General features: G+C 37.5%; 1 protein-coding gene and 1 long non-coding RNA gene across 5 annotated transcripts in view; one reads left to right on the top strand and one right to left on the bottom strand.

The window, feature by feature from the left end:
• LOC149776139 (uncharacterized) overlaps nt 1–27,889 on the top strand; it is a 332,110-nt gene that overhangs the window by 167,759 nt on the left and 136,462 nt on the right. The gene's annotated exons all lie outside the window — the stretch shown is intronic.
• Nucleotides 8–27,885, bottom strand: LOC149776140 (uncharacterized). The gene is made up of 2 exons (XR_016416237.1): nt 27,755–27,885; nt 8–430 (listed from the first exon to the last, which is right to left on the bottom strand). It is a non-coding gene; the product is annotated as an uncharacterized LOC149776140 (long non-coding RNA).

The raw sequence follows: 27,889 nt of genomic DNA, 5'->3' as shown, positions 1-27,889 counted from the left end.
TTGTGACTTAAAATGCAGCAATCTTATTTATTTGGTCTTTCAGAGTTGATAAACATGCTTTCACTCACATGTATACATCAAGTTCAGGTGGAGTTCAGTATTAACTTATAGATAGAGATAACCTGGCAGTAACCACAAGTGCCAGTCTTACATCACGAGTGCCAGTCTTGCATCACGAGTGCCAGTCTTACATCACAAGTGCCAGTCTTGCATCACAAGTGCCAGTCTTGCATCACGAGTGCCAGTCTTGCATCACAAGTGCCAGTCTTGCATCACGAGTGCCAGTCTTACATCACGAGTGCCAGTCTTGCATCACGAGTGCCAGTCTTGCATCACGAGTGCCAGTCTTACATCACGAGTGCCAGTCTTGCATCACGAGTGCCAGTCTTGCGTCACGAGTGCAGCACCCTCTCATAAAATGGTGAAACTCCTGTGGTGAAAAAAAGAGATATTAGGGGCTAATTTCTCCTTAACTCGTGGATCAGTGATGCTCAGATTTTACATGTCTAAAGAAAATATGTAACTGTGTGCTTACTGTACCTTGCTTTTCCCTTAGAGTGCTTTAAATATTCTGGGATGTTATTATCACATTGATGTGTGCCTTATAGCACATTGAAATTTGAGTATTCACTTATGACAGGCTTGTAAAGGAGAAGGAGACCTGATTCCACGAAGTTGACTGTTCACATATAGTAGAGCTTGTACTGGGGAATTAGAGCATGTTTCATAATGTGGAATATTTGAACGACAAACTGGTATTAAGGAATGAGGCCTTGTTCCATGAAGTTTAATGTTCACACATGACAGACTGGTATTTGGTAATGAGATCTTATTTGATAAAATCAAATGTTCATGCAAGACAGACTTGTATTAGTGAATTGGAACATGTTCCACAAAATATAGTGTTCATATATAACCATTTTGAGTTTGGGAATGAAGGCATGATCCATGAAGTCACACATGACAGACTTGTAGTTTGGAATGAGGGCATGATTGATGAAGTCAAGTGTTCATACATTACAGACTTTTACTGGGGAATGAAGGCATGATTGATGAAGTCAGGTGTTGATACATTACAGACTTTTACTGGGGAATGAAGGCATGATTGATGAAGTCACACATGACAGACTTGTAGTTTGGAATGAGGGCATGATTGATGAAGTCAGGTGTTGATACATTACAGACTTTTACTGGGGAATGAAGGCATGATTGATGAAGTCAGGTATTCATACATTACAGACTTTCTGGGGAATGAAGGCATGATTGATGAAGTCAGGTGTTCATACATTACAATTACAGACTTTTACTGGGGAATGAAGGCATGATTGATGAAGTCAGGTGTTCATACATTACAATTACAGACTTTTACTGGGGAATGAAGGCATGATTGATGAAGTCAGGTGTTCATACATTACAGACTTTTACTGGAGAATGAAGGCATGATTGATGAAGTCAGGTGTTCATACATTACAGTTACAGACTTTTACTGGGGAATGAAGGCATGATTGATGAAGTCAGGTGTTCATACAGTACAGACTTTTACTGGGGAATGAAGGCATGATTGATGAAGTCAGGTGTTCATGAATTACAGACTTTTACTAGGGAATGAAAGCATGATCGATGAAATCAGGTGTTCATGAATTACAGACTTACTGGGGAATGAAGGCATGATCGATGAAGTCAGGTGTTCATACATTACAGACTTTTACTGGGGAATGATGGCATGATTGATGAAGTCAGGTGTTCATACATTACAATTACAGACTTTTACTGGGGAATGAAGGCATGATTGATGAAGTCAGGTGTTCATGAATTACAGACTTTTACTGCGGAATGAAGGCATGATTGATGAAGTCAGGTGTTCATGAATTACAGACTTTTACTAGGGAATGAAAGCATGATCGATGAAATCAGGTGTTCATGAATTACAGACTTACTGGGGAATGAAGGCATGATCGATGAAGTCAGGTGTTCATACATTACAGACTTTTACTGGGGAATGAAGGCATGATTAATGAAATCAGGTGTTCATACATTACAATTACAGACTTTTACTGGGGAATGATGGCATGATTGATGAAGTCAGGTGTTCATACATTACAATTACAGACTTTTACTGGGGAATGATGGCATGATTGATGAAGTCAGGTGTTCATACATTACAATTACAGACTTTTACTGGGGAATGAAGGCATGATTGATGAAGTCAGGTGTTGATACATTTCAGACTTTTACTGGGGAATGAAGGCATGATTGATGAAGTCAGGTGTTCATGAATTACAGACTTTTACTGGGGAATGAAAGCATGATCGATGAAATCAGGTGTTCATACAGTACAGACATTTACTGGGGAATGAGGGCATGATTGATGAAGTCAGGTGTTCATACATTACAATTACAGACTTTTACTGGGGAATGATGGCATGATTGATGAAGTCAGGTGTTCATACATTACAATTACAGACTTTTACTGGGGAATGAAGGCATGATTGATGAAGTCAGGTGTTAATGAATTACAGACTTTTACTGGGGAATGAAAGCATGATCGATGAAGTCAGGTGTTCATACATTACAATTACAGACTTTTACTGGGGAATGAAGGCATGATCGATGAAGTCAGGTGTTCATGAATTACAGACTTTTACTGGGGAATGATGGCATGATTGATGAAGTCAGGTGTTCATACATTACAATTACAGACTTTTACTGGGGAATGATGGCATGATTGATGAAGTCAGGTGTTCATACATTACAATTACAGACTTTTACTGGGGAATGATGGCATGATTGATGAAGTCAGGTGTTCATACATTACAATTACAGACTTTTACTGGGGAATGAAGGCATGATTGATGAAGTCAGGTGTTCATACATTACAATTACAGACTTTTACTGGGGAATGAAGGCATGATTGATGAAGTCAGGTGTTCATACATTACAATTACAGACTTTTACTGGGGAATGAAGGCATGATTGATGAAGTCAGGTGTTCATACATTACAGACTTTTACTGGAGAATGAAGGCATGATTGATGAAGTCAGGTGTTCATACATTACAGTTACAGACTTTTACTGGGGAATGAAGGCATGATTGATGAAGTCAGGTGTTCATACAGTACAGACTTTTACTGGGGAATGAAGGCATGATTGATGAAGTCAGGTGTTCATGAATTACAGACTTTTACTAGGGAATGAAAGCATGATCGATGAAATCAGGTGTTCATGAATTACAGACTTACTGGGGAATGAAGGCATGATCGATGAAGTCAGGTGTTCATACATTACAGACTTTTACTGGGGAATGATGGCATGATTGATGAAGTCAGGTGTTCATACATTACAATTACAGACTTTTACTGGGGAATGAAGGCATGATTGATGAAGTCAGGTGTTCATGAATTACAGACTTTTACTGCGGAATGAAGGCATGATTGATGAAGTCAGGTGTTCATGAATTACAGACTTTTACTAGGGAATGAAAGCATGATCGATGAAATCAGGTGTTCATGAATTACAGACTTACTGGGGAATGAAGGCATGATCGATGAAGTCAGGTGTTCATACATTACAGACTTTTACTGGGGAATGAAGGCATGATTAATGAAATCAGGTGTTCATACATTACAATTACAGACTTTTACTGGGGAATGATGGCATGATTGATGAAGTCAGGTGTTCATACATTACAATTACAGACTTTTACTGGGGAATGATGGCATGATTGATGAAGTCAGGTGTTCATACATTACAATTACAGACTTTTACTGGGGAATGAAGGCATGATTGATGAAGTCAGGTGTTGATACATTTCAGACTTTTACTGGGGAATGAAGGCATGATTGATGAAGTCAGGTGTTCATGAATTACAGACTTTTACTGGGGAATGAAAGCATGATCGATGAAATCAGGTGTTCATACAGTACAGACATTTACTGGGGAATGAGGGCATGATTGATGAAGTCAGGTGTTCATACATTACAATTACAGACTTTTACTGGGGAATGATGGCATGATTGATGAAGTCAGGTGTTCATACATTACAATTACAGACTTTTACTGGGGAATGAAGGCATGATTGATGAAGTCAGGTGTTAATGAATTACAGACTTTTACTGGGGAATGAAAGCATGATCGATGAAGTCAGGTGTTCATACATTACAATTACAGACTTTTACTGGGGAATGAAGGCATGATCGATGAAGTCAGGTGTTCATGAATTACAGACTTTTACTGGGGAATGATGGCATGATTGATGAAGTCAGGTGTTCATACATTACAATTACAGACTTTTACTGGGGAATGATGGCATGATTGATGAAGTCAGGTGTTCATACATTACAATTACAGACTTTTACTGGGGAATGATGGCATGATTGATGAAGTCAGGTGTTCATACATTACAATTACAGACTTTTACTGGGGAATGAAGGCATGATTGATGAAGTCAGGTGTTCATACATTACAATTACAGACTTTTACTGGGGAATGAAGGCATGATTGATGAAGTCAGGTGTTCATACATTACAATTACAGACTTTTACTGGGGAATGAAGGCATGATTGATGAAGTCAGGTGTTCATACATTACAGACTTTTACTGGAGAATGAAGGCATGATTGATGAAGTCAGGTGTTCATACATTACAGTTACAGACTTTTACTGGGGAATGAAGGCATGATTGATGAAGTCAGGTGTTCATACAGTACAGACTTTTACTGGGGAATGAAGGCATGATTGATGAAGTCAGGTGTTCATGAATTACAGACTTTTACTAGGGAATGAAAGCATGATCGATGAAATCAGGTGTTCATGAATTACAGACTTACTGGGGAATGAAGGCATGATCGATGAAGTCAGGTGTTCATACATTACAGACTTTTACTGGGGAATGATGGCATGATTGATGAAGTCAGGTGTTCATACATTACAATTACAGACTTTTACTGGGGAATGAAGGCATGATTGATGAAGTCAGGTGTTCATGAATTACAGACTTTTACTGCGGAATGAAGGCATGATTGATGAAGTCAGGTGTTCATGAATTACGGACTTTTACTAGGGAATGAAAGCATGATCGATGAAATCAGGTGTTCATGAATTACAGACTTACTGGGGAATGAAGGCATGATCGATGAAGTCAGGTGTTCATACATTACAGACTTTTACTGGGGAATGAAGGCATGATTAATGAAATCAGGTGTTCATACATTACAATTACAGACTTTTACTGGGGAATGATGGCATGATTGATGAAGTCAGGTGTTCATACATTACAATTACAGACTTTTACTGGGGAATGATGGCATGATTGATGAAGTCAGGTGTTCATACATTACAATTACAGACTTTTACTGGGGAATGAAGGCATGATTGATGAAGTCAGGTGTTGATACATTACAGACTTTTACTGGGGAATGAAGGCATGATTGATGAAGTCAGGTGTTCATGAATTACAGACTTTTACTGGGGAATGAAAGCATGATCGATGAAATCAGGTGTTCATACAGTACAGACATTTACTGGGGAATGAGGGCATGATTGATGAAGTCAGGTGTTCATACATTACAATTACAGACTTTTACTGGGGAATGATGGCATGATTGATGAAGTCAGGTGTTCATACATTACAATTACAGACTTTTACTGGGGAATGAAGGCATGATTGATGAAGTCAGGTGTTAATGAATTACAGACTTTTACTGGGGAATGAAAGCATGATCGATGAAGTCAGGTGTTCATACATTACAATTACAGACTTTTACTGGGGAATGAAGGCATGATCGATGAAGTCAGGTGTTCATGAATTACAGACTTTTACTGGGGAATGATGGCATGATTGATGAAGTCAGGTGTTCATACATTACAATTACAGACTTTTACTGGGGAATGATGGCATGATTGATGAAGTCAGGTGTTCATACATTACAATTACAGACTTTTACTGGGGAATGATGGCATGATTGATGAAGTCAGGTGTTCATACATTACAATTACAGACTTTTACTGGGGAATGATGGCATGATTGATGAAGTCAGGTGTTCATACATTACAATTACAGACTTTTACTGGGGAATGATGGCATGATTGATGAAGTCAGGTGTTCATACATTACAATTACAGACTTTTACTGGGGAATGATGGCATGATTGATGAAGTCAGGTGTTCATACATTACAATTACAGACTTTTACTGGGGAATGATGGCATGATTGATGAAGTCAGGTGTTCATACATTACAATTACTGACTTTTACTGGGGAATGAAGGCATGATTGATGAAGTCAGGTGTTGATACATTACAGACTTTTACTGGGGAATGAAGGCATGATTGATGAAGTCAGGTGTTCATGAATTACAGACTTTTACTGGGGAATGAAAGCATGATCGATGAAATCAGGTGTTCATACAGTACAGACTTTTACTGGGGAATGAGGGCATGATTGATGAAGTCAGGTGTTCATACATTACAATTACAGACTTTTACTGGGGAATGATGGCATGATTGATGAAGTCAGGTGTTCATACATTACAATTACAGACTTTTACTGGGGAATGAAGGCATGATTGATGAAGTCAGGTGTTAATGAATTACAGACTTTTACTGGGGAATGAAAGCATGATCGATGAAGTCAGGTGTTCATACATTACAATTACAGACTTTTACTGGGGAATGAAGGCATGATCAATGAAGTCAGGTGTTCATGAATTACAGACTTTTACTGGGGAATGATGGCATGATTGATGAAGTCAGGTGTTCATACATTACAATTACAGACTTTTACTGGGGAATGATGGCATGATTGATGAAGTCAGGTGTTCATACATTACAATTACAGACTTTTACTGGGGAATGATGGCATGATTGATGAAGTCAGGTGTTCATACATTACAATTACAGACTTTTACTGGGGAATGATGGCATGATTGATGAAGTCAGGTGTTCATACATTACAATTACAGACTTTTACTGGGGAATGAAGGCATGATTGATGAAGTCAGGTGTTCATGAATTACAGACTTTTACTGGGGAATGAAAGCATGATCGATGAAGTCAGGTGTTCATACATTACAATTACAGACTTTTACTGGGGAATGAAGGCATGATCGATGAAGTCAGGTGTTCATGAATTACAGACTTTTACTGGGGAATGATGGCATGATTGATGAAGTCAGGTGTTCATACATTACAATTACAGACTTTTACTGGGGAATGAAGGCATGATTGATGAAGTCAGGTGTTCATGAATTACAGACTTTTACTGCGGAATGAAGGCATGATTGATGAAGTCAGGTGTTCATACATTACAGACTTTTACTGGGGAATGAAGGCATGATCGATGAAGTCAGGTGTTCATAAATTACAGACTTTTACTGGGGAATGAGAGGATCATCCACAGAAGTATGCTTGGATGACTAAAAGTTTTAGTTCCATCTCTTGAAGAAAATTCTGCATGAAATCATGTGTTGATACATCATGTGGATGTTGAGTTCATATTACCATAATCCTTGGAAATGTAAGTTTCTCAGATCTGATTAAGATGGCATGTTTACAGCTCACAGTTCACTCCATGATTCGGGAACAGGTGTTGATTATGCAGTATTGGTATCATCAAAAGAATGCAGTGACTAACTTAATCTGGCCCCTCGATACATGTCTTGCTCCACAGGATCTCTGAACTTCCTTAAACTGGCCTCTTGTAATCACTCTTGCTCCACAGAATCAATGAAACTTTCTTATATTGGCCCCTAAGTACCCATCTTGCTCAAGAGAGTCTCTGAAACTTCCTTATACTGACCCTCCAGTAACCTGTCTTGTTCCACAGGATCTCTGAAATTTCTGCAAACTTTGCCCTCAGTAGCCTGTCTTGCTCTACAGGGTCTTTGAAATGTCCTTCAACTGGCCCCTTGATAGTGTCTTGCTCTGCATGGTCACTGAAACTTACCAAACCTGGCCTCTTGTTATCTGTCTTCTTTCACAGGATCTCTAAAACTTCATTAAACTTGCCACTTGGAAATCTGTCTTGTTCCCCAGGGTCTATGAAAATTTCTGTAAACTGGCAATTCTAACCAGTCGTGTTCCACAGGATCTTTGAAATTTCCTTAACACATTAACCCCTGGAGGTTTTTGACATTTTCATCTGAAATTGGAGTAGGAGCACATTTTGAAAGCTGTTTCCAAATACATCCTAAAACATCAACTTCCAGGTGATCTTCCAGAAACATAATGCCTAGTTGTGTTAGAAACATTGTTTTTCTTTGGCTATTTGGCTTGCACATGAGCAGAAGGGTAAAAGTTGGAGGGTTTTTTTTGCTTAACAGACCCATTATTTTTGTATCGAGACCAGTCTTTATTCCAATTGCCCATCTTATCCTACTTTTTGCAAAGGTTCATCTGTCTATTTGCAGTTCATACCGGTCTCCCTTAGATCTGAGACCAAAAAGTCTAAAATCCAGACACAAAATCAGATTCCGACCATGGGCAAATTTTTTGGGTAGAAAACAAATAGGGTCCAAAACATGAGGTTTTTCCCTCTGTATTTTGTAGTGCAACTAGAACTTCCGGATTATTTGGTATCATTGTAGAGCTACATCTGTCTACCTTTTTATAATACCACCCACTTTAGTGTATCATACATGACCTTGATGCAACAGAGCTCGGCAGTAGGCTACTACCTCCTGCCACGTAAACTCGTCACCAGGGGTTAATGTGTTAAACTCACCCCTTGGTAATATGTCTTATTCCACAGGGTCTTATATTATGTCTCCATACTACCATTCTAATACTGACCAGAATGTAAAAACCAGCCAATATTTTGTTGCCACTGTAGTTTCTTGTTGAGGGAATACAATTGATACTTCTCTGATTTCTGCTAATGCCCTGTAATGTGCCAGTGGTAGCCATGGTGATTGAATAGACCCATGCAATGAATGGTTCCTTATTCCAGTCTACTATATATACTTGCTTATACATTAGATCTAGCTGCAGACACCCAGATCTGCCATTGCATAATTCAGTTTTGTTATGAGTAATCAGTAGATCAGACAACATAGACCCTGATTGACTGGCAGAGTTCTTATCAGTTGGACCTGATTTATAAGTAAGTATATATTATACACATATGCATGGGTTACTAGATGCTTCATGATAAGGTCACTAGTAGAACATGTTCTGCCCATTTTACTTGGACCATGGGCAACCTGGCCGTTTCTCCTATATGTGACCAACAAAATCGACAATTTTGAACAAGGCACATTGAAGCAGAATCAACTTATAAATTACAGATACAGATAATAACAGGAAGCTGGATTTGCATTCTGTTTATGTGTATATCTTTTGTAACAGCATCTTGAGATTCAGTGAATTTATTTCAGCTTTCAAACACCATATAAGTTCAAAGAGAACTCTGCCAGCATGCCACAAATATGGTGGCTGATGATGTCATTCAGGAACTATCTATATTAGAATCAATCGTGGGGGTGGGGGATAGGGGTTGAGGATAGAGAAATGCCATTCACAGGTCTCTATTTGAAATGAATATGACTTAATATTTTGGTTGTCTTGTAAGAGCTACTTCCAATTAACCATGTTAGATGTTATTATGTTCCTCCCCACATACACACATACACATAATCCCCACCACCCCCTTGCACTTTCTGGGGGTGCAGTTGTATTGTTTTTTTTCAAGTCCAGCTGCCTTGGTTCAGTCTCTCAAGTGGTACATAGCTGTTGGCTGTTGTATGACCAGGGAGTCTGAATCATACACAGTTAAGCAGTGTGCAAGCTTATGTGTGGTTATGTCTGCTGATTGTCAATACTCCAAGGAATAATGCTGGTTGTATGTATAAAATTTTCTTGCTAATGTACCCTGACATTAATTGCCTATTACTGGTGCTATGTGTGGCTCTTGACTGGCCAGTGTTCTACATGTCTTTTCAATAATTTTGTAAACTCTGATCTAAATACATTTAAACCAAAAATTTAGTCACAGAATGAGGGTATTAATTTCATGTTGTTGTTCTGGGTTTAATGACATTTTTCAGCACAGGATAGGTTATACATGGTGGGCAGTATAATTATTGGAGGAAGAACCCAGAAAAACCCTGGTATGAACCACTGACCCATGGGAAGCTAAAGGCAAGTTTTCTCACATACCCACATTAGCCATACCTGAGACTAAAACTCAAGCAAACAGGTAAGATGCCCATGATCAGTAAAGGCGAGTGATCAATGAAGGCGAGTGCTTTATACCACTCGGTCATCCTGGGCTTTTAATTTGATTGATGTTGTTGTTGTTGTTTTAGGGTTTAACACCATTTTTCAGCATAAGATAGGCTATACATGGTGGCCAGTATTAATGGTGGAGGAAGAACCTGGGAAAACCCCGGAAAGAACCACTGACCCATGAGAAGCTACTAGCAGGCTTTCTCACATATCCACATTGGCCGAGCCCAAGACTCAAACCCACACAGGTAAAGGTGAGATGGCAGTGATCCATGATAGAGAGCACTTTAGACCACTCAGCCACTCGGGGCCCCTTAATTTGATTGAAGTCACATAGATAATAAGCAAATTATTCATGCACATGCAAGAAATAAACCAGTAGGGTTGCATTTTTTTTGGGAAGTCCATATTGACAGATTACAGTTTCTTGCATACATACATACATACAGACAGACAGACAGCCATTGAAGACTTTTTATTTATCTGCATAACATTTACCAATAATAAGCTGTCAGATCAAGGTTGATGATGATCATCTTCCTATGACTGGTGATCTGCAAGTCATTGTGCAGTGGTTGATCTGGGTCTGTGTTGCTTGCAGTAGTTTGTGCTACACATTGATCAGTGCGGTACTACATAATATCCTGCTCAGTTTCTGTAGTGTTACCTATGGATACATTGCATTCCCGACATGAGAGAACTGATTACATGGATGCTATGATTTTAATTGCATAATCATGACTAGATTATGTATATTCAGATAATTTAACGAGTATAATACACGTGCAGAATGCTTAGAATGCTGTTTTGATTACAAGGCTCCCAGGTCCTTGATTCTGAGCCAGCTGGCTTTCCAGGAACTTCTTTGAATGCACCAATACTTTGATTATGAATTTGTATATAGACCAGGAAGATTCAGTCTGGTAGAAATACAGGTCTTTATTACTTACTGAATATCGTTTATTGCAGGCAAGCAATGCACTGATATTCCAATTGCAAAATATTTTGTATGAATTTTGTAGAATATGTTAATGCTCAAGATAGTAAATCAAATTAATCTAGGATTTGGTCCAGCTAGTGACAAGAAATCTTCAATCCCTCTGAAATGTGACATTGCTCTGTCATCCTTATATGCACACATTATGCAGGGTGTCACAGAGTGATAAATTGTTATGAAATGTGACAGTTCTCTGTCATCCTTATATGCACACATTATGCAGGGTGTCACAAAGTGATAAATTGCTATGAAATGTGACAGTTCTCTGTCATACAATTGTGCACACATTATGCAGGGTGTAGTAATAAATTCCTTTGAAATGTGACATTTCTGTCATCCATATGTGCACACATTATGCAGGGTGTAGTGATAAATCACTTTGAATTGTGACAGTTCTGGGTGATCCATATGTGCACACATTATGCAGGGTATAGTGATAAATCACTATTAAATGTGACAGTTCTGTGTCATCCATGTGTGCACACATTATGCAGGGTATAGTGATAAATCACTATTAAATGTGACAGTTCTGGGTGATCCATGTGTGCACACATTATGCAGGGTGTAGTGATAAATCACTATTAAATGTGACAGTTCTGTGTCATCCATGTGTGCACACATTATGCAGGGTATAGTGATAAATCACTATTAAATGTGACAGTTCTGTGTCATCCATGTGTACACACATTATGCAGGGTGTAGTGATAAATCACCATTAAATGTGACAGTTCTGGTTGATCCATGTGTGCACACATTATGCAGGGTATAGTGATAAATCACTATTAAATGTGACAGTTCTGTGTGATCCATGTGTGCACACATTATGCAGGGTATAGTGATAAATCACTTTGAATTGTGACAGTTCTGGGTGATCCATGTGTGCACACATTATGCAGGGTGTAGTGATAAATCACTATTAAATGTGACAGTTCTGTGTCATCCATATGTGCACACATTATGCAGGGTATATTGATAAATCACTATTAAATGTGACAGTTCTGTGTCATCCATGTGTGCACACATTCTGCAGGGTGTAGTGATAAATCACTATTAAATGTGACAGTTCTGGGTGATCCATGTGTGCACACATTATGCAGGGTATAGTGATAAATCACTATTAAATGTGACAGTTCTGTGTGATCCATGTGTGCACACATTATGCAGGGTATAGTGATAAATCACTATTAAATGTGACAGTTCTGTGTCATCCATGTGTGCACACATTATGCAGGGTATAGTGATAAATCACTATTAAATGTGACAGTTCTGTGTGATCCATGTGTGCACACATTATGCAGGGTGTAGTGATAAATCACTATTAAATGTGACAGTTCTGTGTCATCCATGTGTGCACACATTATGCAGGGTATAGTGATAAATCACTATTAAATGTGACAGTTCTGTGTCATCCATGTGTGCACACATTATGCAGGGTATAGTGATAAATCACTATTAAATGTGACAGTTCTGTGTCATCCATGTGTGCACACATTATGCAGGGTATAGTGATAAATCACTATTAAATGTGACAGTTCTGTGTCATCCATGTGTGCACACATATGCAGGGTGTAGTGATAAATCGTTATTAAATGTGACAGTTCTGTGTCATCCATATGTGCACACATTATGCAGGGTGTAGTGATAAGTCACTTTGAATTGTGACAGTTCTGGGTGATCCATGTGTGCACATTATGCAGGGTATAGTGATAAATCACTATTAAATGTGACAGTTCTGTGTCATCCATGTGCAGGGTGTAGAGATAAAGGCATTTTAGATATTCTTAAGGTAACCATTGTCTTGATTTTTGCAGACATTTGTGATAGTTGTAATACCCAAAGCAGCTTAATTACGATCATATGACTAGTTGTTAAGGATGTTTTGGTTTGGCTAGATTAGTGGACAGGAAAATATGAAAGCTCTTTAGTGCTAATGAAGTTGGAGTGAAACTTCCCTGGGACACACCATCCTGGGCTGATGTAATGGTACCTTTCAAGTTTGGCACACTGACCAGCGAACCACCAAAGCTGCTCTTAGATAACAGGGAATAGTATATCAGATTGTACAGACACAGATCTGCCATTGCATCATGTTCCAGCAGATCTGGGTCTATGCAGTTTGCTAGGAGAAACCAGTAAAACCAGCAGCATAGACTCTTGATCTGCTGGCACATTATGCAACAGCAGATCAGGGTCTATGTTGTTTACTTTTGACTCATCTTGTACGTGAGTTGGTATGGTAAGTTTAAGAAAGGGATATATTGGAATATGAATGCATCTTTGAACACTGTTTGTAAAGAATTAAAGTTGGTCATGTATTAAAGTGTGGAGGGGGGAGGTCTTGTGCCTTCCTCCTACCTCTGCCCCTTTCTAAAGACAATTCCAACTTGAATTGTGAATTCAGTTTTAATGCAACTCTATTTAGCACTTCTATTGAAGTGCTTTATGGACAAATGCAAAAATTGCATCTTGCGGTTGACAGATATTCGAACAGTTAAGTGCAGGATCATGATTAAGCCAAATTTTGTGTCAAGTACTTTCTATGGTTTTTCTGTTATAATGAATAAGTGAGAGAGGATATTCTTTAATAGCATACTTCCAGTCTCTCTTTGATAAGGTGTATAAATTTGCACTTACATAATAAACTTTAAACTTGTGTCTGATCCCCTGGTAGTGTTCTGATCACCATTAATCACCATAGCAACTCATGGGGGCTGGAACAATGGTGACTCACAGGTTAGCAGGCTGAACTCCTGATTGAAAGGATGTGGGTTTGCATCCTTCCATTGAATCAACCTGGGCTACCACAGTGTGTCCTTGGACAAGGAACTTTGCTCCAATTGCATTGGCACTAAACAATCAGCGTGTGTTACTGTACTGTAGAACACTAAACCAAACAAAGCAGTATGAATAATTTCTATAGTAATTTTCCTTAAAATGCATAAAATATGCCACACATTTTTATTCAACATTGTTTCATAAATCCCTCCGTCATTGTATGCTGATTTAAATTGGTGTGCATTATATTTAGCATCATTAAATTTGGCAAATACTGCCAATTAAGAAAACTCTTTAACATAAACATTCTTGCAAATTACTTCTTTAAATACTTCGTAATATTCCTCATAAAGGTATTTTCATAAATATTTTCCTACAAAAATATATAAACGTTGTGTCTACCAAAATTCAGCAATTTAAAACATTTTCTTATTTAATGGCTATCAGCTTATTCATTGTTAATGTTTTGTATACATGCTTTAAATATCATTTTTGTGACAGCTTCCGTTTGGCAGCCATTTCATTTTCTTATCATCCAATTTTCCCTTGGCTCTGGTATTCGGATCTACCAGAATTCCCATTATCTTTGGGTTGGTTGATATCCACTGGTTCAATCAGCCACACAATCTCTCCCCCCTCCCCCTGCCAAATTTAGGCTCACCTATTGTTACCACTGAATTTACTGGTTGCGAGAAAAGTTTTATTTGCACAATGTAAAGGCGGGTTTTTTTTCTTCACTTTTTCTACTTTTATCTACAGGTTGGGGCAGGCTCTTATCATGGCACTTGATTGCTAGGTTCACTACATCATTATACTGGGATTTCTCAGTGGTTTCATGAATGTAGAATAGCCAGGATTGTGTTGATACATTGTTAAACCCTATCTGTAACTGTTAAACCCAATGAATACAGGAACATGTACAACCTAATTCAGTGAATGAGAGACAAATATGATATTTTTTGGCATGTATCATTTTTGGGTGTGTGTGCAAAAAATTGATATACTTGTCTGGTACTTAAGTAAATATGTACAAGGTTTAATGGCACATCAGCACAGTCCTGGCTATATAGTGCTGATTAAGTTTAGGTCAGGAAAAAGCATACAGGACCAAGATAAAGGCAAAAAGTAGTTAAAATCCTCAATAATGTATATCACTTTGAATTCATGTTATTAAATTTTGTGGTTTCATTATGAAATACATATTAATGGCTACTTCATTTTGTGTATATATTTTTTGAAAAAAGTAACAAGAAAAAAATGTGATAAAATATTGATCAGCAGCATATATATCTGTAGATTATGCTGTGATTCACTTTCACACATTTCTGTACAGATAGACTCAGTCCTTGTTGGAGTAATTTGGCTGTGTAGGTACATTATTCATTTCTAAATGTAGTAACAATGTACTTGTGTTCTGTTTACTGAAAGGAACGATGAATTGTACTTGTGATCAATAGAATAAGAAATGAAGTGAAAATTTTTGTATTCCTAAAATGACATGGTAATTGCTTTCACATGAATCTATTCAGTTTTGAATAGTGCCTGACAGTAGATAATACAGTGTCCTTGTGATCTGTGGAATAATGTCTGACAGTAGATAATACAGTGTCTTTGTGCTGTATAGAATAGTGCCTGACAGTAGATAATTAATAGTGTCTATGTCATTCATGGAATAGTGTCTGACAGTAGATAATACAGTGTCTTTGTGATCTATGGAATAGTGCCTGACAGTAGATAATACTTTGTCTTTGTCGTTCATGGAATAGTGTCTGACAGTAGATAATACAGTGTCTTTCTTTATGATCAATGGAATAATGCCTGATAGAAGATAATACAGTGTCTTTCTGATCTATGGAATAATGTCTGACAGTAGTAATACAGTGTCTTTGTGCTGTATAGAATAGTGACTGACAGTAGATAATACAGTGTCTTTGTGATCCATGGAATAGTTTCTGACAGTGGATAATTAATACAGTGTCTTTGTCATTCATGGAATAGTGTCTGACAGTAGATAATAGTGTCTTTGTGATCTCTGGAATAGTGCCTGACAGTAGATAATACAGTGTCTTTGTGATTCCTGGAATAGTGCCTGATGGTAGATGATACAGTGTCTTTGTGAGTCATGGAATAGTGTCTGATAGTAGATAATACAATGTCTTTGTGCTTCATACATTATGTTGGATATTTTCTTGAATAAATAACTACTATCATTATTTAAACATTTGTGTGCTTTACAGTTTGTTTTTTAAATGTAAACCACATTCTTGTAAGAAGTCCAAGACATTCTCAGCTAGAACATCATCACAGGAAACATCCATTGACTCCATTAGTTGCTTTTTAAGACATACAGGGACATTTGTTGACTCCATTAGTTGCTTTTTAAGATATACAGGGACATTCATTGACTCCATTAGTTGCTTTTTAAGACATACAGGGACATTCATTGACTCCATTAGTTGCTTTTTAAGACATACAGGGACATTCATTGACTCCATTAGTTGCTTTTTAAGACATACAGGGACATTCATTGACTCCATTAGTTGCCTTTAAGACATATAAGGACCTTTGTTAACTATTATTTCTGTAATATTGCTCCATGAAGTTGCTATGTGTAGTGGTGCAGGCACATGTACAATTTTATCTTGCGTGTTTTTTGTCCAGTTGCAAAATGAGCTGTGTCAACAGTCTGTAATAAATGTGACAGACAGGCCGCTGTCCCCGATTCCACCAATGTCAGTCAACTCAGCCATATTTTTTACTGCAAAGTCGCCTTTGAGCTTGACAATAATATCTTGAATGTCTACGTTAGAAGCTCTCTGTTTACCAGTTTGATTTTCAGTAACGGTACAAGCTCACCTGGATCAGTGTTGACATCCACACGACTAGTAAACGCGTACAAATCTGCTTTGGTTGTAAACTGGCTCAGATTTACATCACCACCTTGTTGTCAAGCTACGTAACATCCATAAATTTTAAAGGTGCATATAATATTAAATCTACCTTAACGTGAAATCAGTAAGTGTTTGCAGTGTTGATGAGCACTCCACTGCACACAGTGCTTCAGTGACAAGATGACCTCATATGGGACTATTCAAGGGTGTTTGTACTTGCATAGTCAGATAAAACAGCAGTTGTTTACTGTGCTGGGATAAATAATTATCAGCTTCAGCTGCAAGTCTATATGAGTCAAAATACAAGCTGTGTTGAGGTGTTACCATGTATGCAACCCAGTGAATGCCAGTACAGATTGACGAGTAGCACCATCGATGCAAGTTCATCTCATAAACACCATGAAAATATTTGATTCTGCCATCTTGAGTAAATAAAAAATGGTCAATGTCATGATCTTCTGTGACCTCATAATTGATGACCTCTGCCTGAGGTTATTCGACAGATCATGTCTAGTAATTGAAAGCCTCTTCCATTTATTTGTACAGATGGGTGCATCATGCATGTTCTTCATCCCTAAGTCCACGGGGTGGAGGGCCGTTGTTTACTAAATTCTTGGTTTGGAAACTGATCAGTTGTTTCTGTATTTATTGAATCTTTAAATCTGTGGTATTTAACAACCATTATATTGATGACATTTTTGTACCCTGACAAAATATAGTGAATTTACAGTACTTTATTTTCCAGTTAGCAAGAGAGCGTATTCATATACCAAGACAAGTTGAATGTTTAGGTCGTTTGCTGAGGAACAGCGTTGGCTAATTTGCATTATATGGGACACATTTCTATTGTTACCAAGCGTATGAAAAAAAATAGTGACAACCTGGTGACTTAGTATATTGGCATGAAGGTTGCAAGGGGGTGTATGTGTTTGTGATTGGGATTTTTAATGCTTTAAAAAATTTCAGTTATATTTCTACGTTGTCAGCAGTGTAGCAGTTTATAGTAATGTCTTGCACTAGTGCACCTTCTGCAGACATGTGACATCATGTCCCACCCAGTCACATTATCATAACACCAGGCTCTCCAGTTCTAGCGCTGACCTCTTAATGCTGAACTCCTATCGAGGCAGCTGTTAGTACCAATTTAAGTCTTTGTTATGACTCTTCAGGGTTTGAACCCGTAACCTTGCTTACCTGAGGCAGACACTCTAACTACATAGGTCACAGAAGCAGTCAGTTTGCAAGGAATTTTCTGCATAGTAGTATTAAAATGGTCTGCAAAGTGTGTGTGTATGATTTGGAGTTTTAATGTTTGAAAATATTGTTTTGTTGTTTTGGGTTTCATGTCTCAGCTCAAGATAGGCTGTACATGGTGGCCAGTAGAACTGGTGGAGGAAGAACCTGTCAAAAACCCAGTAAGAACCACAGACCCATGGGAAGCTACTGGCAGGCTTTCTCACATACATTAGCTGAGCTCAGGACTCAGACCCACATGGACAGAGGTGAGTTGGCAGTGATGGGTAAAGGAGAGGGTTTAGACCATTTGGCCACCAGGGGCCACCTCATTTGGAAATAAATGCAGCAGTGTTTTTGATGAAGATTTCATCCTGTCCTCTTTCCATTTTCTCACGATTCATCGACTGTTTGTTATTGCATCATGTACAAGCTAACTAGTAAGACATTTCTGTCAGCCAGTGACATATAGTCTTATTCTTTTTTGGAGTGCACTTTATTTAGTAAGCCAGTTTTGGGATGCCCTTGATTCATTCTGTCTAAAATTCACTGTAAAGGTTTTTTTTTCTGGGGGGGGGGGGTCTTATGTGCCTTATGGGCACAATAGAGGCAGTTTGGGTTAGGCTAAAATTAACCCAGCCTTATAAATGGTAAATACAGTTCTGTAGAATTCTCTCAATTATTCGAGTTATTTTTAAAACTTGAGATTGAGATAAAAAAAAGATAAAACCATTAAAAAGAATAAGATGAAATAGGAGAAGAGGGAAGAATAAATTTTTGGAACTATTTGTTAAAACATTGATATGTTATCTTTGCACTGGGGAAAAAAGAAGATGGCAGGTTCTGTTAGATCTTGTATCCATTCATGTTCTTTGATCGATGAGACCATTGAAGCGCTTTCTGTAAAGCCAAATAAAACCCGACAGCTAGTTGTTTTCTCTGGAGTAAATAGTTGCATCCTTCTGCAACATCAAAAACTCAGCCAAACAATAGGCAAGATTGTTATGCATGTTTTTTCAGCTTGCAAAGAAGCACACTATCTGATATTTCCAAACTTCTTCCATGTCTGGAGAAAGAGTATACCAGAAGATAAAGAAACAACATGTGAAAAGATTTTTGTGTCGTCACACGTTGTTGGGCATGCAGCAGGCCTGGGAACAGGTGTAGCACAGAAATTAGCATTAACTTGCACTACTCCAAAGAGATTATATCATAAATCTGTGTGTGTTATGGTGTTATTATCAGTTTTGTGATGAAAGCATAGTTCTAGATGAACTACTTGATGTGTTTTTTTTGTCAGTAGGATGCTCAGCTGCAGGGGGAGAATGAAACTGTACTTGACAGTGTAATAGTGTTGCAGATATATCTATTAGCTCTAGTGGTCATAGACCAGAATAGCTTATTGGATGGTCTGTTGTCTGTCATCTGTCTGTTGGCATCTTTGTTATGGTTACTTCCCCTGGACAAATTGGAGGATTGCTATAAAATTATACACACACATTCATCCCATACTCATGTTGATCCCAATGAAAATGTTGTCTCTTGGACATCCAATATGGCTGCCATAGTGGCCATCTTGAAATTTTTTTCTTACTACTTCTCCAGAATGGATGGTTAACATCGGGTTTTCACTAAAACTCTTTTTATGATGTATATTTGGTCCTAAATGAAAATGTTGCTGATCTGATACCCAGTTTGGCCACAACAGTGACCATCTTGAAAATATTACCAAAAAAGAAAGTAATATTGCCATAAGGTTTTTCACCAGAAGATTTTCTGCTTAGTCCTAAATGACAATGTTGCCAATCTAATATCCAGTACGATCATTTTAAAAATCTGTTCTTGCTAACCCACCTGAATGAAAAGTAATTCACCCGAAGACTTCTCATAATGTCTACTTGGTTCAAAATAGTAATGATGTCGATTTGATGTACAATATGGCCACCACACATATACCTTGAAAATATCTTATCACTACTTATCCTGAATGGAGGATTATACCAACATGGGAAGTTTACTAAAAACACTTCTAGTTGATCCTGTTGTTGCCATTCAGACATTCAGTAGGCCTACCGCTGATGTCTTTTTTAAATTCTTGTTATCACTATTTCCCCTGAATGAATGGTCATGTTAGCATGGGGTTTTCATTGAAACACTTGTTATGATGTCAGGTTGGTTGTAAATGAAAAATGGTGCTGACCTGACATCAAGTATGATTGTCACAATGGCAGTCTTGAAAATCTTTCACACAAAAATTTACGATGTCTAGGTGATATTCAATAGAAATAGTGCCAGTTTGATATAAAAAAAATGGCCACCATTGGCTTCCATCTTGAAAATCATTTTTCATTGTTCATCCAAAATGGAAAGCTAGATCAGCATGGGTTTACATGGTGAAATGTTAATATTCAATATGTCCACCACAGCAGCTAATTTTGTTATTGCTGAAGAATATCAAAGATGGTTTCAATATGCTATTTAAAAGGAAGAAATGGTCTTGAAGTCCTGGAAATTCTTTTCAGCCAGTAGAGTGTTACCCGTTCTAGGGACTCTTGTTCTATGTACTTGTGACCATATTGAATCTTGTTCTATTTACTTGTGACCATATTGAATCTTGTTCTATTTACTTGTGACCATATTGAATCTTGTTCTATTTTCTTGTGACCATATTGATTCTTGTTCTATTTACTTGTGACCATACTGAATCTTGTTAGGGGCCCCGAGTGGCCGAGTGGTCTAAAGCGCTATCCATTATGGATCACTGCCATCTCACCTCTGTCTGCGTGGGTTCGAGTCTAGGATTCGGCTAATGTGGGTATGTGAGAAGGCTTGCCAGTAGCTTCTCGTGGGTCGGTGGTTCTTCCCGGGGTTTTCCCGGTTTCTTCTTCCACCATTAATACTGGCCGCCATGCATAGCCTATCGTGTGCTGAAAAATGGCGTTAAACCCCACAACAACAACAACTGAGTCTTGTTCTATTTACTTGTGACCATATTGACTCTTGTTCTATTTACTTGTGACCATATTGAATCTTGTTCTGTTTACTTCTGACCATATTGAATCTTGTTCTATTTTCTTGTGACCATATTGAATCTTGTTCTATTTTCTTGTGACCATATTTTTTTTCTCAGAGGTCTTTTTTGTGCCTTCTGGGCATAATTGCAACTCTTTTGCGAAAAAAGATGAAAAATAAGACCCACTGCTTTTAACACATCTTAAAATGAATGGAAACCCTGTAAACCTGTCCCATGATAACTCGTACACAATGGGATCCAGAACCTTAGATCACTCTATAAATGAGAGTGCAAGTTACAGAGGAATCCCAACAACAACAAAAGAATGGAATACCATCTCTTTTCTTATTATTGCTACACTTCCCTGAGAATATTGTGATATTATTCCTATGTCCATCAATTCATCTGTTTGATATCACATCTTTTGTTAATCCCTGGTTAAAAAAAAGTCACACACCTTTGTGTTTTTATTAATTGGTAGTAAAATTTGTATGTGTCATTTACTTCATTATAAAGCAGTCTCACTATAAGGCCATATACTCCATTGCTTCCATGGGCAGGATTAGAATGAGATGAGAGTACTGAATCCATGACCAAACCTGTGTTATATCAGAAAGCATGTTAAAATGAAGCATCTTGTGGGATCACTGTAGTAATGGACCAACCATTTAATTTTTGGGGATGGGCTTTTTGGGGGTTAAATTTAAACACCATGATGGTTTGGAAAAAATATGTTCTGATTTATAGGGAAACAAATAGGCGATTCTCTCCATCGTATTTATTTCAAATATCTTAGTAAAAAATATTTTGCTTCGAACGAAAATCACAGGGCCCCCACTTTTCACCTTGCACAAAGATTAAAGGGTCAGACCCTAAGTCACAGTATTTCTTTCAAGGTAAGACCAGAGGGTCAGTCTGAGAAATTTGTCCCACAAACAAAAAATATGGGGTTGTGTTTACTATCAGACAATGATGTCATTAGTAGATATTTACAAAAGTTTTGTAAAAATTGTGAATTGGTTTATCATCAAGCATACACTTAGCATGAGATAAATATGGAATTTTAAATTCACCTAATCATAAAATAATAGTCTTATAGTGAGGGATAATTTTATACTGTTGTATACCCATGGTGTTTCTGGGACTGAGTCATCTTATAGTGAGGGTATAATGTATATTGTTGTATACCCATGGTGTTTCTGGGATTGAGTCATCTTATAGTGAGGGTGTAATGTATGCTGTTGTATACCCATGGTGCTTCTGGGACTGAGTCATCTTATAGTGAGGGTATAATGTATACTGTTGTATACCCATGGTGTTTCTGGGACTGAGTCATCTTATAGTGAGGGTGTAATGTATGCTGTTGTATACCCATGGTGTTTCTGGGACTGAGTCATCTTATAGTGAGGGTGTAATGTATGCTGTTGTATATCCATGGTGTTTCTGGGACAGAGTCATCTTATAGTGAGGGTATAATGTATACTGTTGTATACCCATGGTGTTTCTGGGACTGAGTCATCTTATAGTGAGGGTATAATGTATACTGTTGTATACCCATGGTGTTTCTGGGACTGAGTCATCTTATAGTGAGGGTGTAATGTATGCTGTTACCCATTATTATACCCATATTATGTTAGGGACTGACTCATCTTATAGTGAGGGTATAATGTATACTGTTGCCTATTATATCCGTGTTATGTTGGACTGAAACATCATATTTTGAGGGTATAATGTATACTATTGCCTATTATATGTGTGTTATGTTGGACTGAAACATCATGTTGTGAGGGTGTAATGTATACTGTTGCCTATTATATCTGTGTTATGTCAGACTGAAACATCATATTTTGAGGGTGTAATGTATACTGTTGCCAGTTACAATACCCATGTTGTGTCAGGGACTGTTATAGTCATTGTGTAATGTATACTGTTGCCAGTTACAATACCCATGTTGTGTCAGGGACTGTGTTATAGTCATTGTGTAATGTATACTGTTGCCAGTTACAGTACCCATGTTGTGTCATGGACTGTGTTATAGTCATTGTGTAATGTATACTGTTGCCAGTTACAATACCCATGTTGTGTCATGGACTGTGTTATAGTCATTGTGTAATGTATACTGTTGCCCATTATTATTGTTATGTTATGTGAGGGACTGAAACACCTATAAGTTATAGTGAGGTTGTAAATATATACTGTTGTTGGTTATGATATAGAGAGGAATGGCTTTTCTGAATACTTTATACATCACTTTGGCCTTTCTAAGAAATATTCTTTCATGTATTGTTAAAACCTTTAAATTATTCATTGCATCCTGAAAACTGTCTATACATTGATCTAAATTCCAGGCCCTCTTTTGGAGTCTTAAAAGTGTTGGTATGTTTGAATTAGAGGTATTACCCCAAATAATAGTCTAGAGATGGCTGAATACAACTTTTATAAAAAAGATTAAATAAGTAAATCTTAGCACCTTGGTACATGCATTGTTACTAAGTTTAGCACAATAATATATTTCATTGACTCATTTTGAAAAAATTGATAATCAATATGAACTTAAAATAACAAATAGACCTTTTCACTGACTTGATCCTTGTCACAAGTTAACATACAATTTACTTTTCAAAAAATAGTCATCAAAATGGAGGAAGAAAATTTCTTTTGGTACTGATTTAGAAAGTATTAAATCTTACTTTGAAAAGGTACAATAATATAAATAAATATAGTTACAGCTAAAGTGAACCTGTTGCCTATGTAAGCACAGCTGGATATCAAGGATAAGACCAAGGAGATCCCTTTTGTGCATTTGGTCTTACTGCTCAACCCACCATTGGAAACCTCATTTGCAAAACAAAAGGGATTGGGTGGTATCTAACAGCAATATGGAGTTTCCAGTGTGAATAATAATAATAGTGTGGATTTAGCATAATACCTAATCTTTATTAGCTCTGTTAGTGCTTTACAATATTAGATAACACAAAAACATATACAACTACAAGATTACAAACACAATGAAATTACAAAACAAAAACACGCTGACAGTAATTAAGGAAGTAAACAGTCTTTAACTCTGTTACCTATTGACTATAATTTAAAGCAGGAATATTTTTGTCATGGTTTGCGGTTTTGACCATGACTATTTTTTTATGTCCAGAGGAAGAAAATATGACATGTTCTTCATGCTCCAGTGATCATAGATGTTTTTTGACTTGGTCAGTTTACCAGGAGAGGTTTGTCCTATGGAAAGTTAGCTCCCTTGTGCCTCCAATAAATGTATACATGTATATACAATAAAGGTAAAAACAACAGGCTTAATATCATGTAGCATTGATCCATACAAGAAATTTTTGGATGCAGTTATGTATATTTAATTTATATTATGTTTGCATTTTAATGTTTAATAGGCATTGTTCATCACATGTACATGTTCCTTAGTTGTTTTAATGTTTAATAGGCATTGCTCATCACATGTACATGTTCCTTAGTTGTTTAAATGTTTAGTAGGCATTGTTAATCACATGTACATGTTCCTTAGTTGTTTTAATGTTTAATAGGCATTGTTCATCACATGTACAGGTTCCTTAGTTGTTTTAATATTTAGTAGGCATTGTTCATCACATGTACATGTTCCTTAGTTGTTTTAATGTTTAGTAGGCATTGTTCATCACATGTACAGGTTCCTTAGTTGTTTTAATGTTTAATAGGCATTGTTCATCACATGTACATGTTCCTTAGTTGTTTTAATGTTTAATAGGCATTGTTAATCACATGTACATGTTCCTTAGTTGTTTTAATGTTTAGTAGGCATTGTTCATCATATGTACATGTTCCTTGGTTGTTTCCTCAGCCAGTGTGACTGCTCCGGTGGCCAAGTGGTTAGAGCATCCGTCTCGGATGCATGAGGTTGCGGGTTCGATCCCTGGCCAAGTCATACCAAAGACCTATAAAATTGGTACTAACAGCTGCCTCGCTTGGCACTCAGCATTAAGAGGTTAGTGTTAGAACTGGTTGGCCTGGTGTCAGGATAATGTGACTGGGTGGGACATCATGTTACATGTCTGCAGCATGATGTCCCAGTGCTAGATATCACTTTAAACTGCCACACTGCAGACATCATAGCGATATGGCTAAAAAATTGTTAAAGGTTCATTAAAAATCCAAATCTCTCACTCTTTCCTCAGCCAGTGTTTTATTTTATTTCTTAGACAAGGTGTTTGAGTAGTCTGTGGAGTGACTGTTTTGTTAATAACGAGATTTTCTACCAAACAGTATAAAATTCCCAAACCAGATAAGGAATTATTTGAGAAAAGTTTCCAGTGCTCTGAAATTTTGCTCTGGAATAGTATTCCAGTTGAGATTAGAAATGCCCACTCTACTTCTTCCAAGCCCTATATATCTAGTGCTTCAGAGATGCAGCTAAAATAAATAAATTCCTTTGTATGAGGGCCTCAAGGTAGATTAGTTCTTAGCTAATTGTGTTACCCTCTTTAAACAAAGTCATTTTTATGCTGGGACACATTTTGGGACAGTGTCCAGAGACAGTTGCTACAGGTGTGAGTCTGAATTTAGAACTTGAGTTAGCAATTTTATCTCACCCACCCCTATCTTTACAAGTAGGCCTACATCCTGGGTAATTTATGATGTTGAACTTGGTACATTACCAGCTGTTGAAACTAGGCTTCAGTTATATTTCTTTTATGTTCTATCCATGTCCTCCCTTCTTAGCAATTTATATTATTTAGTCAGTGTATGGTTAGAGCGGTGTGCCGACTGATAGTTTCTGTCTAGACAGTAACCTTGTGTTCCTTAAAGGAGACCAGAAACCAATGGAAATATAGAATAATAATAAAAGTACTATAGCAGAAAACCTTATTCTGAAGTATCATCTGCGACCGTAATGCCAATATTTAAATACTGGCCTATCTTCTAGGAGCTGAATTTCCGTGACCTCGTATGCAAAATTTCCGCGCCTATTCGGTTACTTTCGGGATGTGACGTCATAGTAGCGACTCTAGCAGCACAAGTGGAAGTTGCCAGAGTAAAAGACAATACCGTTTTGCGTTGCTTACGGGTGTAATAGAACATTAAGAAAAACCTGTGGACATAAAAAAATTCTTTTCCGAAAGATAAAGGCATAATGAAAAAATTGGTACATTATTACAAACGAGTCGATTTCAAAGCAACACCATACAGCACTATGTGCTCGTTACATTTCTCAAAGGAATGTTACGAGAGGGATCATGAAAAAATGGCAGCTCAAAGATACGCACATGCTAGGCCTACACTAAAAGTTGGCGCTGTTCCAGACATACCTTTGGACATTTTAAATCCTGGGAAAAGTGTTAAACCTGTGAGTTACGAAAATAGGCAGAAGAAGGAGTAAGTGACCACAAAATGCAACAATCAATCCACATATCTTTTATCTAAAACAGCAGTGATAAAAACAAATCTGATAGTCCGACACCCTTGGCCCCTTCTGGTTTTAGTTCCGGCCCATCTTGTATTCAAAGTGAGATGCCTGTCAGGCTTGTCGAAACAAAAATTGTTTGCCTGAGGAAACTTTGATAGTGCTGGTGAAATGAGTAAATGTATTTTCAAGATGTTGACATACATGCATTAACACGGCACAATCTAAATCAAATCACCACTGTCCTAGGTGAAATTTAGATTTGATTTTAATCAAATGGAAGCTTTGCTAAAAATAAGATTCTAAACCTGTCGTGTTTCGAGAAAACACAATTTTCAGTAGTCTTACAAAAAATAAAAATTAAAAATAAATGCATTGTATACATGTAGTATGCATAAACGGTAATCTATAATAATTGGAACTGATATAAAACTATTCCTTGGGCAGTTTAAAAAGCAGCGATTAAAATAAAAGAGGTCAAAGTTTCACATTAACTGTCTGACAATAGAACTGGGGGGGGACTATTGACCCCCCCCCCCTTGCCCCAATGTGCGACCGCCCATTTCACGTGCCTTTTCTCCCTGTGATACGCCTTATTATTCCCCCCATGACAAGCCCCTTTTGCATTTTCTGGTCAGTTCTGGCTAAATTGCAAAATAGCTAAAGTTTTGATTTAAGTACGCAAACAAAAAAGCCGGTGTGACTAATGAACATAATCCTTATCCTTGCATTGATCTTGTGAAAAGGACTGCCCTTCGGACATTCTTCAAAGAAACCATGTTCGACAGTGTGTGTATGTGTAAGCACCAGCAATTGATTACCAAATAAACGATGCCTATTTTGTTGTTACTTACGATGCCATGGACTTCATTTTAACAGTTCAAATCTGCAGTCACAAGTTACCGTACATGTGGCAACTGTTTAGACTATGGATTGCATACGTTATATCTATTTATAAATGGTTTGGGGTTGGGGTTTTTCTTCTGACGAATGAAAATTGACAGACATAATGCAATAATCGGGACTTCGCTGCGCAAAATTGAGACATATTACGAGATTGGGAGGTAGATGAGGAAATACCCCCAAAATCGGGAGGTTTTTCTCCCGGCTTGAGAGTTGACAGGTATTAACTGTCCGGGCTTGTGGAATTTCATTCAGGACTTTAGTTTATTTAAGTCACCAGCCCGGGGCCTGTGACTAACAAATTTCTTTTAGCACTTACCAGTACAGTACATAAACTATTATATCAGACTGCAGATTCAACTTTTGAATGTGTAACCCAAATGTGGTCTCCTCCTGTCTGCTTCGCTCGCCAATGTTTATGTTTGTATTCGAGGACTGGCTAGTATAGCGTCAC

The sequence above is a fragment of the Sinohyriopsis cumingii genome, chromosome 18 (assembly GCF_028554795.1).
Source record: "Sinohyriopsis cumingii isolate HCF-2022 chromosome 18, ASM2855479v2, whole genome shotgun sequence".
NCBI classification, from domain to species: Eukaryota; Metazoa; Mollusca; class Bivalvia; order Unionida; family Unionidae; genus Sinohyriopsis; species Sinohyriopsis cumingii.
This window is presented reverse-complemented; position numbering and strand designations above follow the sequence as displayed.